The sequence below is a fragment of the Papio anubis genome, chromosome 14 (genome assembly GCF_008728515.1).
Source record: "Papio anubis isolate 15944 chromosome 14, Panubis1.0, whole genome shotgun sequence".
In the NCBI taxonomy this organism is placed as follows: Eukaryota; Metazoa; Chordata; class Mammalia; order Primates; family Cercopithecidae; genus Papio; species Papio anubis.
In genome coordinates, this window is record NC_044989.1 from 30167570 (window position 1) to 30181343 (window position 13774).

Genomic DNA, 13774 nt, shown 5'->3' on the forward strand with positions numbered 1-13774 from the left:
TAGCTCATAAAGGATTTCTTTTTACCAGGTGAACATGTTAATACAATTCCATTGCAGACACACGACTGAGGAACACAAAGGTGAATATAGTGAGAGTTATACTCTCAAGTAGCTGCATGTGACATACAACAAAGTCTATGACAGTCAGTAGGGCCTGTACCCAGGATAGTGTGATGGGCTCGTGCTAACCCCGATGCTTCGCTTCACCCGTCAATGAGGACCCCGTTTGGACAGGGTTAGGAAGACCTATGTTAGCCCAGCTTCTGCCTGAGTGGGTTGTACTATTACTAGTGGGCTGCTAGTACAGTTTGTCTGTAATCATCAGAGGAGAAGCCATGATCCCTCAGCTCCTCTGATGCCCTGAAAGCAAGAGAGGTTACCAGAATGTGCTAGAGAAGAGAGATCATGTAAAGTCACACACACAGAGACAACAGGGCCTTGGGACTGGGGAGGAAGGAGGGTTGGGAGCAGCAGTCAGTGATGAAAGTAACAGTGGGGGCACGGAAAGAGGTGTCATCTGTAGGTGTCAGCCTACAGATAGGAGAGGCTTGAACTGTGTCTCATCATCAGTGATGACCAGCATATATTTTACTCCTATCATGGGCTAGGTCTTGCATTGTGTTTTATTTGCATAGTCTTATTTAATTCTCAAACAATCCCATGGAGCAGACATGATCAATATCTAAACTTTACAGATAAGAAAACGAACGTCAGGGAGGTAAAATGACTTGTCCAAGGTCATACTGCTGGTAAGTGGTGGAGTCAGGGCCCGGACCCAGGTCCTTATGATTTCAGAGTCCCTGAGCCACCGTTTCTATACTACTTCCAATACTGAAGCCAAACAAAGCCTTTAGAATCAGTCCTTTGTAATTTGACGTGTGGTCCCTAGACTGGCATCACGGGCATCACCTGGGAGCTTGTTAGACATCTAGACTCTCAGGCGCCATCCCAGACCTGCTGAATTAGAATCTGCATTTCACCAAGATCCCCTGGTGTTTTGCATGCATTTTCAAGTTTGAGAGACCCAGCTCCAAATTAGAGCATCATTTCTCACCTGTTTTTCTTCCGGTGCTAGTACGCCAGGATGTTAATAGGAATTAAAAGGGAAAAAAGGTTCATGGCCAAATGAGTTCAGGAAAAAGTGACTTAAACAAAGCCAGACTGGCTTCTTTGTTACTGGATTTCTGAGAACTATTAATAAGCTGACATATATATATATGTGTGTGTGTGTGTGTGTGTGTGTGTGTATATATATGTATCATGTGCTAATTGGGGGTGGAGTTTATAGGATTCCTCGCTTATTTGACCTTTGAGACTTCTTTTTTTTTTTTTTTTTTGAGAAGCAGCTTGCAAAACTAGTGTACTAAATGATTCACTTTTGAGAATGACTGATTTAAACCAACTGCCTTCTAGCACAGCTGTGTAAATGAGGTCCAGAGAAGTTATTGATTTGTCCAAGGTGGCAGTCAGTGGGCGGCTTTGCCAGGACAGCACATGAGGCCCTGTGTGCAGTGCTCTTCCCAAGATACTGACCTGGGAGGCCCAGAACTTTGCCTCCTTCATCTCCCCAGCTTCATTTCCAGCTGTGAGGAAGTAACCATGCCCCATGATCAAGCCTGACAAAAGGTAGATAGAGGCAAACAGGATAACTTGTGCTAAGCTCTTCTCCAGAGGCAAAGCCACTGGCCTGAGATCAAAAAGCTAACCAGTGGCGAGGCAAAGAGGCAAAGAAGAGACCCCAGATGCATCAGGTTACAGTGCTCAGGGTTCCTCCCTCCCTGGAGTTGAAGGTCCTTCCAGCCTCGCAGCCACAGCAGACAGAGCTAGGCCCAGAGATAGTGCGAAGGTTGGGTCCTAAGAAGGGGGCCTGGCCTCTCCCTGGCTGAGCCTTGGAAAGCTCAACCACCAGGTCACAAAACATAATGACCTGACATAATGACACAATGAGTCACAACCCAGCCCTTGGGAGAAAAAACAGACAGTGAGGTGTTATGAGAGTTTTTCTGGACCATCTGAAAGGGGACAGGGATGGAGTCAGTGCTACCACCTGGCTGGGGCTCTCATGTTAAGGGACTTCTCTGGATCTCAGAGAGTGAGCTCCTCCAACTTCTACTAATGGTTGAGCAGTTGGGTAGAGCAAGCCCAATTCCTTGTTGAGAAGCCAGCTCGGCATCTGGGCATCTCAGTGAGAGATCCCGTGAGAATGAGAGAAGCGTTAGGGTTGGGGTTAGAGTTAGGGTCATGGAGGCAGCTCCCTCATCAGCCCCCAAAATGGGTTCATCTCCTCTGGTGCTTCTACCTGTCTCCCTTCTGGACTGTCCTCTATTTTCCCTTTATTTGGACATCAAGGACTCTTCCACGTGATCCTTTGAACTCAGGCCTCACAGACACAGAGTGAATGCAGATCGTTCCATTGGGCCGCCATGGTGGAGGGCGCTCCTTTCGAGGAAGTAGGGAAGGAGATGGAGAAAGGGCCTCACCGAACGCCAGCCGCTGCGCTAGGCCCTTTACTCATGTTGTCTCATTTCATTCTCCCAACAGTCCTGTGAGACAAGCATTATTTTTATCCTCATTTTATAGGTTAGGAAACAGAGGAGCACAGAGAGGTTAAGCCATCTCCTGTAATCGCCAAGTGAGGCATCCGAGATGTGACCCCACAGATTTTGGACCCTGACACCCTCTTGGGCAAGGGAACTTTTTAGTCTGGGTAACCAGATCTAGAGAGAGAAAAGAAAGTGGGGACTCGCAACATCCATACTCCTGGAAGGGACAGTCCTACTCTGGCCTGACCATGTTTGGGCCCCTTGAACCCACTGCACAGCACAGAGCCAGAGAAGGTGAGGCTGACTTCATCCTGGACTGGTAACGTCTGAAGCCCCGGGTGGAGCCAGGTGTCAGTGTGTTGAAGCTTCTCTGGTGATTCTAAAGCACAGCCAAGGTTGAGAACCAGCTTTCTCACTTTATAGAAACATTGAGCTCAGAGAGCTGAAGCCGTTTTTCCAAGGGTGAGTTACTGGAACACCAAGGTCTTCTAGTTGTCCACCAGCCAGAACAGGTTTCAGAAACACCTCTCCCAGTTCCTAGCTGTGTAAACTTGGGCACGTCATTTAACCTCACAATGAAAGACTTAAATGTACGTAAACTCTTCGGATGGCGTTAAGTGGGCAAGAAACATCAACCTTCTCCCTACCCTTCCCCCACCCCAAATCCAGCCCTCTTTCTGCTACACAGCAGTAGAGGAGAGTGCGAGAAAGGATGGGCTTGAGAATCTGACTATTGCTGAACTGTAAGGACAGGGCAGGTGGTGGGTGCCCTGGGGGTGTTGCCTGCCCACAGGAGTCCTGGGAAAGGACCTCTGTGTGATAGGAAAGACCAGTGTATTTCCTACTCTCACGCAACACTCAGCACAACACTTCTGACACCAGATGAACAAGGGCCGTTTTCCCACACACCAAGCAAGCGATTCTCCAGCAGACCTGGAGACAGTGTCAGATCTCAAAGCTCAGCCCCACAAGACTGCCCTCAAATTCAGATGCCAAGTGTAAGTCCCGGTTGTGACCTGTACTTTTGACCAACGGGCTATAAATTGGGGTTCCCATGGCCCTCTCCTTGGGTTCAATTAATTTGCTAGAGCAGCTCACAGAATTTCAGGGAAACACTTTATTTATGTTTACCAGTTTATTATAAAGGATTGTTACAAAAGATGCAGATGACGGCCTGGGGGAAGAGATGCACATGCATGTAGGAAGGAGCACGGAGCTTCCACACCCTTCCCAGTGCGGCACCCTCCAGGGACCCGTCCAGCTATCTAAAAGCTCTCCAAGCTGAGCCGTTTTTGATGTTTATGGAGACTTCATTACGTAGGCATGATTGATTAAACCATTGGCCATTGGTGATCTGCTCAACCTTCAGCCCCTGTCCCCTTGTCGAGGTTAGGGGATGGGGCTGAAAGTCTCAACGCTCTAACCACATGGGTGGTTTCCCTGGCAACCAGTCTCCATCCTGAGCCTATCCAGGAACCCACTAGGAGCCACCTCATTAGAACATAATATGCTCTTATCACCCAGGAAATTCCAAGGGATTTAGGAGCTCTGTGTCGGACATTTCTATCACCCAGGAAATTATAGAGGTCTTAGGAGCTCTGCGTCAGGAACTGGGGTCAAAGACCAAATATCTGAAAAAAAGAGTCTCCTAGCACCCCTATCTACCAGGGTTTTAGGAGCCAGAAATCAGGGGCTGAGACCAAATCCATGTTTCTTTTCTTTTTTCTTTTTCTTTTTTCTTTTTTGAGACAAAGTGTCACTCTTGTTGCCCAGGCTGGAGTGCAATGGCATGATCTCGGCTCTCTGCAACCTCTGCCTCCCGGGTTCAAGCGATTCTCCTGCCTCAGCCTCCTGAGAAGGTGGGATCACAGGTGCGTGCCACCATAGCCAACTAATTTTTGTATTTCGCTTTGATATTTAGCTTTTTCATAGGAACCATTGTACTGCTTTTGTCATAAAAAGTAATGCATTTTTAAATACTGGTATAAATATTTGCAGAACACCAGTTACCTATGTTTTTCAGTGGACTTTCAAGGAAAATCAGTCATTTGAAGAAAGATTTTCAAATCATTGCAACCTAGGCATGATTCAGTGACCTCTTCCTTATCTTTTCTGTTTTCAGAGCAGCTTCCTTAGCACTGGGGCTACCCTTCACTTTCCCAACCAGAAGGGTTTTTGACCTAAGCAGCTCCTCTGTCCCTGCTCTTGCCTGGGCACCTAAAGCACCCCCTGCCCTTGTCCCCATCACCCCCCACCCTTCTCCCCACCACCCCCCGCCCTTCTCTCCACCACCCCCCACACTTCTTCCCAGCCCCCCCGCCCTTCTCCCCGCCACCCCCCGCCCTTCTCCCCACCACCCCCACACCCAGGTGCTCTGTCAGGTATGCCACATCAGAAACCCACATGTGTATCCACCTTTCCCCAATACAGAGAAGACACCTGCCTCCAGTTCGTGGGATTAATTACCCCTTAATTACTCCCTTAATACGTGATAACTTTCAGTGCAGGAGAGGGCAGAGGCTCTAAAACACAATTGTGCTAGAGAAACTTCATTGTTTCGTTCTGGAAAGTGGTCCCATCCCTGGCTGCCTCATACGTGATGTCGTAAGGAGGCAGCAACAGGGAGCACTTCAAAAGGAGAAACTTTCCAAAAATAAACCAAAGGTGGCCTATGTGCACAGGTTCAAGTCCATGAGGCAGTCTCTCTGTTCTTTTATGCTGTTTGTCCCAACACTGCTACTTGCCCAGCCCAGCGCACACAGGCATGGAGATGCTGAGCGTCAACACGGGGGAGTCATATCACGCGATCACAGATCACAGCTTAGGTGCAGTCATTCGAGCCACTGAGCCTGCTGTTCTGTGTAGTGAGCATATGCCCCAGGAGCCAGAAGCCAGCCATCTGCCTGAGTCAGCCCTGGCACCCATATGTGTGTGCGTGAGTCTAGTGCTTAGTGATACACACTTCCACACAGCATGGTCCCTAAATGTAAGACAGTCACTCCATTGCATGTGCACCCAAAATCACAGCAGCTGTTCCCAAGCTGACGGAAACACCAGTTTGTCAGAGTCTTCAACAAGGTATCTTCTGAGGGAAGAGTCAAGGGTGAGTCTGATCATAGGGGATCTTTCCTTGTTTGCTGACTTTACAGAGTAACTCTGTTTAAAATGTTACTCCCTATATGTGTAGGTTGCAGACACCCCTGGATTCTTTGGGGGCAGTTCCTCAGGTCCTGCTACATTTGCTGTTGACATTCCCTTGTTTTCTTTCTGTCTAGCTCCAGACCCTTGTCCCCAGGTTTTGACCTCACCCAGACCTTTGCCTGGGATGGAAAGCTGCTCCACTGCAGGAGACACCTGAAGTACCTGAGTTGGTTCAGAGACTACCAGAAGTTTTTGGACTTCTTCTAGTCCTTTAATGGCCAAAAGGACTCAAGAGCCTGGTATGTAATGGAAAAGGCATCACCTCTCTCCTGGAATGTAGCTGGAAGGACCAATCCCTTCATAGTTACAGGAATCTGAGCTATGAAGACACTGGCCAGGCAACAAGGCCCTGGGCTCAGACACAGATGAAGTTTCTCTGGAGGAGAAATCTGGCCTCTTACAGACCTGGGAAGTGCCAAGGCTTAGCTCCTGAGAAGGATCGCTTGTGCTGACAGCTGGGAGTCAGGGCTCCAGGGCCACTTGTATGAAAGCTGGTGTCCGTGGTGCAGGAGGATGGGAGCTGTGGATTCTGCACCTGCCTCCCCACAGGCTGGCCCCTCAGAGAGCTCCTGTGGTGTCAGAACCCTCTCACAAGCGCCTGCCGTGGTTATCAGCTCAAGCCGAGTGCTTCTGGAGTGTGGACGGGGGCAGAGGGAGAGAAGCAGCCATGGGCTTCCTGCCAGGAAGCTCAGCAGCTCCGAGGAGGCTGGAGAGTCATGGGACACAGTGCGTCCTCCCCAGAGCAGCCTCCGGCCTGCCAGTTCAGAGCACACACTTGGAGGCAAGAAGGCTGAGGTCTAACCCTACTCCTGCTAGGGGCCAGCTGAGAGCTGTGGACAAGTCATTCAGCTTCTCTGAGCCGCAGTCTTCTCACCTGTAAAGTGGGGGTAATAATACCCTCCTCACAAGGTTGTTGCAAGGCTTTATGGGGAAAAATACAAAGGGCACAGAGTTGTTTAGTAGGGGGTGAGCCTGTGGGGAAAGGCGGGACCATGAGATGCCCAGGGGAGGAAAGGACAGATGGGGACCCCAGACAATGAAAGCATCTTTGCATCCTCAATGATATCATCTGGGTTTTGCTTGTTTGTTTGTTTGTTTTTTGAGACACAGTCTCGCTCTGTCCCCCAGGCTGGAGTGCAGGGGAGAATTTCAGCTCACTGCAACCTGCACCTCCTGGCTTCAAGCGATTCTCCTGCCTCAGCCTCCTGAGTAGCTGGGATTACAGGTTCCAGCCACCATGCCTGGCTAATTTTTATATTTTTAGTAGAGACAGGGTTTTGCCATGTTGGCCAGGATGGTCTCGAGCTCCTGACCTCAGGTGATCCACCCTCCTCGGCCTCCCAAAGCGCTATGATTACAGGTGTGAGCCACCGCACCCGGACCATCTCAAGTTTTTTTTTGTTTGTTTGTTCCTTATAAAGGCTATGAGGAGAGGAAGGGGCCTAGAACACAGGATGGTGGAAGAGGGGCTCATGGGTGGAGGGGAGGAGAGCAGATGAGCAGGGACCCTCCCCCTTCCTTGGCAACCATGGGGTTTGCCACACATATATCCCATGTATCAGGTGGCGATGTCAACTTCTATGAACTGAAATAAACTGTTTCCCTATTTATAAAATGAAGAGCACTTCAAGTCTGTCCAAATACACCCAGGTGTCTCTAGATACCCCGAGCCTGAGAAATCACCTGTGTAGATGCACACAGGCAGACACTCACGCGTATGCACAATCACACACACTCGCGTTTTGTTACAGAGGTTCAAATTAGACTAGCTGATAGTTGAGGATAGCCATGGGTTCCAGGCTTAGGCACATCTTTGCTATGGCTGTTAGGCCTCACCCAGGTTGAGAGAAGGACTAAGACCCAGGCCTACTCACTGGTCTGGTCTCTGTATATTATCCCAGTAGCAAGTTACAGAGTTGCACCAGGGAGAATGCAACAAAAAAGAGGAGGATGTGGAATCATCCTAGGGCAAGGCAGGAGGCAGGGGTACAAGGGCCTTAGCTTTCCTGCACCCTCAGATACAGCCCAGAGTGAGCAAAAAGCTGGACTCAGCCCAGGGAGGTCCTGGAAGACCAGCCAGTGCCCGAGTCACACAATGATGCCTGGGCTGAAACCAGGGGGAGTCAGGGAGTCACATTTACAGGATCTTCTCCCCATGGCTCTCTCAACCCAGGACCAAGCATGGTGGCTTCCTGAGAGTAGCAACACTGAATCATTGAATTACTTATTCATTCACCCCACAACCACTTCTGATGCAGACCTACACCCTGCTTTGGGGGAGCTCAAAGCTTATTTCCCTCTCCATGCCCCCCACCCCCAATGCTTTCCACACCACTGACTTCCCAACAGGATAAAGGAAGCCTTCTGGAATCTGAGTGTTATGTGGGCTGGCCTCAGGTTAGCCAAATCCAGGGGAAGGCAGGGTTTGCAGCCTCTGGGTTTGGCATGTCCTGGCGAACAGCAGAGTAAAGAAGATTCCCCTTTGCCCTGTGCCCCCAGTGCCTCATCTCCACTCTGTGCCTTCTCAAGCTGGTGCCAGGCTGAACCAAATGCCCCCACGTTGGTAAGTGCCACCTACACCCCTTAGCCACCATATCACAGGTCAGCTCCTGACAAACGCACAGGTGTTAACCAACAGACACCCTGTGAGGACACAGAGGGAAGCGACTGATTCTGGCTGGGGGATTTGAGGAAAGCTTCACAAAGGAGGAAGAGACAAACCAGGCCTGAGAGCTGGTTAGAATGTTGACAGAAGGCTGAGGGAACACTGTCAGCAAAAGCTCAGAAGCAAGAACAAATGAAGGCGGAAGACAGGTCGCTGTGTACCTCAAGTGACTCACCAACCCGGAACAAAGCACTTCCCTTTACATGGTTGAAGGGACATGAGCTTTGGAATCCAAAAGATCTGACCACTTACTAAACATATGGCCTTAAGTAAATCACTTAACCGCTCTCTGCTTCCATTTTCTTATCTGTGAAATGAAACTATTTCTACCTGTTGTACCCATCTCACAGGGCGGTCTGAACCGCAAATATATCATCACATAAACAACTAGCTAGTGGCTGCTTAGCACATGGGAGACACTCGGGAAATACTGGGTGTCTCCTTATCTTCCTTCCTTCCTTCTTTGGGCCTCCATTTCCTCTTCCTTGAAATGACAGGAAGCCACTCTGCCCCGACCCCAGTGCCATTTTGCTTAGGAGACCAGTGGATGACTGAAACACTCCAAATGCCTCAGATGCAAACAGCACAAAGGAAGACAGACTGTGGACTAAGTTGGTATCAAACGTACACGTGATTTTCCCAAGACAAGGTGCCCTTAGGCTCCGTGCAGGAGGGAAGCTTCAGTGGAGAGCCAGGGATAGATGGGAAGCTAACAGGGAGAGGAGAGAAGGCAGAGAAGAGACGGTCAAGTTGTTTTTCATTTGCAGAGCTCACAGCTCGGCCAAATAACATCTTCAAATACTATCGACGTGACAAAGCCAAAGTTCTTGGCTTACGCTACAATTGTTTCTGTTCTTTTTTTAAATCCAGATTTGAAGAATGTACCTTCTTTAGAACTATGTCTCCCAGCCCAGTCCTTTCTGCCCATGATGGTCCGGCTCAGAGCTGAACCAGGTTTGCCAAGGTTAAGGAGCAATTTCCCTGGCTCCAGCAATGCACACTCAGGGTGCTAAAGAAATTGGGTGCTACAGAAAGCCAGGCATGGACGATTTCTCCTTGTGGAAAGTAAGCCTCCTCAATGTCGCTTTCTGGCTCTCTCTTAAACTCCTGTTACCCTTCACACTCTTGCATATGTATATTTGCATGTGTGCACGTGTGTGTGTGTGTGTTTACATGTGCAGCGTGTGCCTGGCTGCTGTGTGTCTGCTGTAGGTCTCGCTTAATAGGGCAGCATTTCCACATCCCTCTGTAGCTAGGACTGCAAGAATAAAGTGCAATGGAGAAAGTAGGTAATTATTCCTGTTCTTCGGGTTTTAAACTACTTCCACTTAAAATAAGATAATTGAGGTTGGAGTGGGTGGTCCATTCTGCTCGAATTACCAGTATAATTACTTCACTTTTCCCATTCACTTTGTGTGCATAAGACATGGCATCCATATCATCCAGGTCAAAGAACACATACATTAAGTAAGCCACATAAATAGAGATAGAGGTCACCAGCCCAGTCTCTCCACAGGTGGCACGTTGAGTCATGTAACCAACAAGTACTTTTTTCAAGCAGCAAATGTTTACGGTGCCAGACACTGTGCTAGATGTTGGGAACACAATGATGACTAAAGCGAACATAGCCCTTGCCCAGATGGAGCATATATTTTGGTAAGGGAAAAAGACAAAAATAAGTTAATGAACAAATGCAATGATTAGAAATTATAATGCAGATCAGAATGAGTCACAATTTTTCTACGCTTATTGTACGTAATTTTTGGTAATAGCCCACAAAAACAATTTACACCTGTGAGTGAAGTTTGATCATCTACAATTGTCCCATTTCCCAGCTACCTGGTTCCTTGTCTAATTGCTGCCACAAGCCCTTTCTCAGGTCAAGGGCTGTCCTCAAGACTTTATTAAATAAACAGGTGTAGGGCGGGAGCAGCAGCTCACACCTGTAATCCCAGCACTTCGGGAGGTCAAGGCGAGTGGGTCACTTGAGGTCAGGAGTTCAAGACTAGCCTAGCCAACATGGTGAAATGTCCTCTCTACTAAAAATACAAAAAAAAAAAAAAAAAGAAAAAAAATTAGCCAGGCATGGTGGCACATGCCTATAGTCCCAGCTACTCAGGAGGCTGAGGCAGGAGGATCATTTGAATGCAGGAGGTGGAGGTTGCAGTGAGCTAAGATCGGGTGTGCAGGGGAAATCATTGACTCCAGCAAGAGAAGCTGTGAGCCTATGGCATCTAATAGCTGAGTGACCCCGAGCAAGTCATTTTTCTCATCTGTAAAATTAGCATCCTACCTACCCTACCAAACCACAGGGTCCTCGTGGGAACCAAGGAAAACCAAAGCAGAAATTCTCTGCAAAACGTAACACTCCAAATGAAGGAGGTGCTGTTGATAAAGTTTTTCAGGAAAGAAGTTTAGCAAGTCTGAGAGGGAAGGGGACATCCTCCCCAAATGAATGGGAGAGGAGAAGGGGGAAGAGAGGAGAGGAGAGGAAATGGGGAGGAGAGAGGAAGGGAAAAGAGGGGAGGGGCAGAAAAGGGAGGGAAGAGAAGAGGGGAGGAGAGGGCAGGGGAGAGGAAGAGAGGAGAAGGAAAAGCTGGAATGGTAAATTTTTCCTGACTTGGCAGCTAAGATGAGAGAATGAAAGGGTGCAGGAAGAGGGATCCTGTTGGAGAAGCTACATGGTGCTCTATAATAAGTGCCGTTCACTGCCCCAGAGGTTGTACAGGTGGAAAATACCAGCGAGTTCCAAAGAGGTTTAGATAATTCCCACTAGAACAGGCCAGCTAGGTGGAGACGGCTGGCCCAGGGGATCCTACCTGGCCTTTCTGTGGCACTGGAGGTTGTCACACTTGGCAAAGATGGCTTTTTGAAGAGGCAAAAGAAGGAAAGAGTTGGCAACTAGGCAGGTATTTTGACCACCAGGACTTTTCAAACTGGACACATCTTTGAATGACTTTTCTTTTCATTTAAATAATTACAGTAATGGCAACGGCCACTATAATTTAAGCGCTTGCTGCAAGCCAAAGATTGTGGTTAGGATTTCACTGCCTTTGTCATGTTTAACCCCCACAGCAGCCCTATGAGATAGCATCAATGTCCGTACAGGTAACGAAACCGAGGTACCGAGAAGTTAAGGAACTCACACAGCCCATCTGTGGGGAGCTGGGGTTTTATATGTCCACCTCTAAAGCTCATCTTTCTACCACAGTGTTAAAGCCAGACCAGTAGAAGGAAGGCAACAGTCTCCCCTTTGTTCTCAATCCCAGATTGGACTGGCCTGGGAAATGCTACAGGTGATTCTTTTTAAAGGAAGGAGCCAGAACCACACAACTTCTGAGAGTCAAAGGGATTGATCCAGCTTGTACTTGCGTCCCCGCCCAAATTTCATGGTGAATTGTGATCCCCAGTATTGGAGGTAGGGCCTGGTGGAAGGTGGTTGGATCATGGGGCGGGGTTTCTCATGAATGGTTTAGCAGCATCCCCTTGCTGCTGTCCTCGCACCAGAGTGAGTGAGTCCTCTAGAGATGGGGCTGTTTAAAAGTGTATAGTGCCTCCCTCTCTCTTGCTCTTGCTCTGGCCATGTGATGTGCTGACTCCCCCTTTGCCTGCCACCATGATTGTAAGCTTCTGGAAGCCAAGCCGAGGCCAGCACCTTGCTTCCTATAAAGCTTGCAGAACCATGAACTGATTAAACCTCTTTTCTTTATAAATTACCCAGTCTCAGGTATTCTTCTATAGCAATGTGAAAACAGCCTAACACAGGGACTATTGACCAACGCTCTTTCTTTGGATGAAAAACACAAAGGCTCTATAAAGGCTCAAAGCCACATAACTGAGTAGTGATGGCATCAAAGAAAATAAAAAAGGAAGAATAGATTGATTAATGTTTTTTCAAACTGTGGGTGCTACTCAGCAGTGGGTCATTGAATTCACTTAGTGGATCATAATGAGTTTACCAAAAAAAAGAAATAGAATAGAATAGAAAAGAGAGTGCATTGCACACTGTTCCAGCCAGTCATGGTTGATGGCACTTCTCAGTGTGTGTGTATGCTTCTATGTGTGGACAAAGTAGAAACGGAAAATGACCATGGGCCATAGTCAAAAACCTCTGAACACCACTAGACTGAGGAGTAAGCATAGCGGAGGAAGAGGCCGTGGGATGGACAGGAAGTTTGAGCAAAATCCAAGATTTGCTCCTGCGCTGCTAGCAAAACAGCTCTGAAATAACCGCAGGGCCTATTTTTAGTGCTGCTGAAATTACTTTTCCTTTGATCTCCGGTATTGACCAGAATGGCTCCTCAACAGCACACGCCGCTCCTGGGGGCTGACAGAGGCCCAGGAAAGCCGTCACTCAGGAAGGAGGCCAGGGCGGGCTTTTCTACAAACCCCACGGCTGTTTCCCTTTACTGACTTCCTTTGTCTGCCCGGGGATTAGAGCAGGAGCCTCTGAAACAGGGAACAGCATCCTTCACAACAGGATGTAGCGGGGACCACACACTGCTCTGAGTCAGGCCGCCAGTGCTGAGCAGGGGCTGGTGGCCTCTGAGCCCCTCTTAGTCACTGCGGGACACCTTATCCCTGCCAGGAGTAGGAGGAGACATAGCTGAGGGCCCAAACGGAGGAAGACCCTGGGAACAGACCCTCTACAGCCTCAGGGTCCCAGTTCCTGCACCCCGGGGCCCACCCAGCACACGAATCTTGACTGGGAAATAGAGCGTGTCTCGAGGATTCTGCTCATGTAAGAAGGCATGCTTGGGCCCGTGTGCATATGTGCATGTGTGCATGCATGCACGTGTGTATGTGCGCATATGTGTGTGTGTGTGAGAGAGAGAGAGTGTGTGGTGAGAGTAAGTAGGTGCAGAAGAAACTAGAACCATCAACAAACATATGAGAAAACACCGGGAACCTTGTGCCTGGACCACAGTAGGGGTTGGTAGGGTCCCTGTGAGCAGAAGCGCAAACCTCCGTCTTTAATATGTCTGGGAATCAGTGTGCATGTGGGTATATGGGTTGGGGAGTAGAATGATGATAAAACTGTTCATAATGACCCGAGAAAACTTTCAGCCCTGATGACAGATTATAACTAAAGAATCTACCAAATGAGAATAGAGAAACTAACATTTTGGCTGAGTAATGGTATACGCGCGTTCAGGGACTATTCATCATTTAGGTCTAATTTCTATATAGCTCCATGATTGTGCTTGTCATTGAACCCTGTGTGAGATTAACTTTACTGTGGATGTTGTTGCTGTTGTTGTTTTGAGGCAGGCTTCAGTGGCACAATCACGGCTCACTGCAGCCTCCACCTCCTGGGCTCAGGCGATCCTCCTGCCTCAGCCTTCCAAAGTGCTGAGATTACAGG

At 48.6% G+C, this 13774-nt stretch overlaps 1 long non-coding RNA gene across 1 annotated transcript in view; it reads right to left on the reverse strand.

The window, feature by feature from the left end:
• The window catches only part of LOC103876830, an 82867-nt gene that overhangs the window by 1661 nt on the left and 67432 nt on the right, over window positions 1-13774 (reverse strand). The gene's annotated exons all lie outside the window — the stretch shown is intronic.